Below are 2,851 nucleotides of genomic sequence, written 5' to 3'. Positions count from 1 at the left end.
CAAACACACCATCACACACACACACTTTCCATGAACCATTAATTCCCTATCTGGTTATTTTAATTGTTTCTTCTTTTTTTGTAATTATAGACTCTCAAACACACTTTTGTACGCTTTCAACAACTGACATGATAATGGTGTGTGCGTTGACACTGAGTTGGCAGTGATTTATGACATCTATGCATTGTCCAACAATGCATTTGCTAATAAATCTAGTTAAGCGTTTCTAAGAAAAAAAACAGGTGTTTTGTATAATGGCTTTTTTGTCTTTTTGTTTTTGTTACGGGCAGCACGGTGGCACAACTGGTAGAGCTGCTGCCTCTCAGCAAGCAGGTTACCCCTGGTTCAAATCCCGGTCCGGGGGCCTTTCTGGGTGGAGTTTGCATCTTCTCTTCATGTATGCGTGGGTTTTTTCTAGTTTCCTCCCACAGACCAAAAACATGCATGTTAGGCTGACTGGTAACTCTAAATTGTCTCTAGGTGTGAGTGAGTGTGAATGGTTGTTTGTCTCATTTGTCTCTATGTGTCCCTGTGATGGACTGGAGACCTGGGTGTCCCCCGCCTCTCACACAGTGATGGCTGGACGTGGGCACCAGTGACCCTCACGTTCCAAAAAGAAAGAAGCGTGTAAAAATAATGGATGGATTGATGGATATATGTTTTTTGTTACATTGTGCTCTCTAATGTTTCATATACAACTTTATCACTAAATATCTATTTTATTTTAATATGTGTTTAGCATGAACATCTGCCAAAGCTTCTAATTGCTTCTACAGAAAGAAATTGGATGTTTAAGTATATTAACTTCTATAGGTTGGAATTGTGTCAATAAACTTGCAAATGGCACAACATTTTACAATCAGTTTAATGTCCAAACAAGGAAAGTGTTGATTCAGATCTCCTTATGTCAGTTGGTTTATTTAGTATTCAGTCCTAATTAGATCCCATTCATACTAATTTTCTGCTTCCACTTTGCCCATATGCTAAAATTCTCATTCTTTCTGATTGCTCCTATTTTTCGCCCCTCAGTAAAGTCACCTTGTTTCAAATACTCATCAATCTCTGTTGTTCCGTTCTGCAGTTTGTCCCATGGCTGCATTCCCCCTCATAGGCACCCCAATTCTTTTGTTACCTCATTTACTCACCATTGTTTCCTTCTCTTTTGGTCACTAAAAATGGTTTCATATTTAGAAATAATATATCTTTTATATGCCAATTATTTGAAAATATTTCCAGCACAATGCCTCTGAAACACCCCCCCCCCCCAACAAACAAATAAATTGACCAATAAGACACCAATTATTAATCTAACAAATGCATATATATTTTTTTTTATTTGCTCAGTTTCCAAATATTCAGTTATTCATCCATCTCTTATTCATTTTTCTACACAAATTGTAGAAAATGTGTGTTTGTGTACTTTCAAAAATAATTTCAAAAATAGGAATGTCTAACCTTCATACATATAGAATCCAAAATTCATAGATGTTAGTGCTTATGTTGCACTACAAAATACATTTTTAAACATGCAGAACCCAGTAACAAACCAACATTATAGTACCATGATACAAATAACTAAATTACTAAAGCTGAAAAACAAATACTACAGTACAAAACAAGCCAAAAATCATAACATAATTTTTTTGTTTTTACCTTTTTATTTACACTATCCTCACCAAAAGTGAGGTAGCAAGAAACAAAATACAGTAAACCTTATAAAAACCATAATTTTTTTGTGAATTTATTTATTTGTTTATTTTTGCAAGATTGACCTGAGAGAGAAAAAAATAAATAGAAATATGTATTTGTAAAGAAAAAACATAAATTGTATATCTTGGTGTTTCTCATCTCAAACTTTCTGAGTACTGTAAGGGTTCAAAGATATTGTTTGTATTTTTTGTCTTTGGCTAAATTTCATGTCAGTGAAAGGAGATTTTCATGCAGCAATGTCAGTTTTAATACAATCCTATAGTTTGTTTCTAACAATAACCAAGACTTTCTCAATATCAAACAATGGTTATTTGAATAGTTCTGCTGAAAGTTCAATGTTTTTTTTATACAAGTGTCATGATCAGCAGCCCCCCCACCCCCCATCTGCTCACATCTCTGCCCCTTCGTGACATTACTAGTTTCTGTCCCTCTTGCCAAGATTTCTGTTCCTCAGCTTTGTTTTGCATGTCACCCATCTCTCTGCTCCAACCTGCTCCTGTCACTCCATGCCATGTTTTCCTTGCTCCTCCACAGTAATCAGCACTAATCAGTTCTCCTGCCTTATAAGCTTCATGATCACAAGCCACTAGTGCTAAATTATTATACCTCTCATGGTCCCTGATAGTCAAGCCTTTCATAGTATCCTGTTTCCATAGCCTTGTATCCTTGTCTTGCCTTGAACCCTTGCCTGTTTTTTGACGCCTTGCCTCGCCTGACCCTTTTATTCTGCTCATCTGACCACAGTTTCGGACTCTGTGCATTCCCCTCTTACTTACAACTACGACTTTGGATCACGTATTGCCTCAGTCTTCTGCTCTCTGCTACCCTGCAAATGACCCCTGCTTTGACTCACGGACCTAGATCTCCCCTTTACCAGACCTCAACAGCTTCTGTCTGCTCCGCTGCAGCAGTTCACTCTACATGAGTGATATCACCAGCTGCAGATCAACAACAGCGCCTGCCACATTGCAAGATTGAGAAGATTGGACTCCTGACTGGACCCTGATGCCTCCATCCAGCAGCCAAATATATAAAAACTGTTCTTTTGTACTCCTGTGTCTGGCTTATTCTGAACCCAAAACCGAACGTGACAAAAAGTTACATATCTCCTGCACTTTGTTGAACTTGAGGCTCTCTTCAG

The 2,851-nt window shown here is 37.7% G+C and overlaps 1 protein-coding gene across 1 annotated transcript in view; it reads left to right on the top strand.

Annotated features, from left to right (window-relative positions):
- The window catches only part of LOC119410489 (calsyntenin-2), a 662,902-nt gene that overhangs the window by 545,242 nt on the left and 114,809 nt on the right, over nt 1-2,851 (top strand). The window lies entirely within an intron of this gene.

The sequence above is a fragment of the Nematolebias whitei genome, chromosome 6 (genome assembly GCF_014905685.2).
Source record: "Nematolebias whitei isolate Nwh7 chromosome 6, NemWhi1, whole genome shotgun sequence".
In the NCBI taxonomy this organism is placed as follows: domain Eukaryota; kingdom Metazoa; phylum Chordata; class Actinopteri; order Cyprinodontiformes; family Rivulidae; genus Nematolebias; species Nematolebias whitei.
The sequence above is the reverse complement of the archived record's forward strand: the minus strand, read 5'-3'. Positions and strand labels throughout refer to the sequence as shown.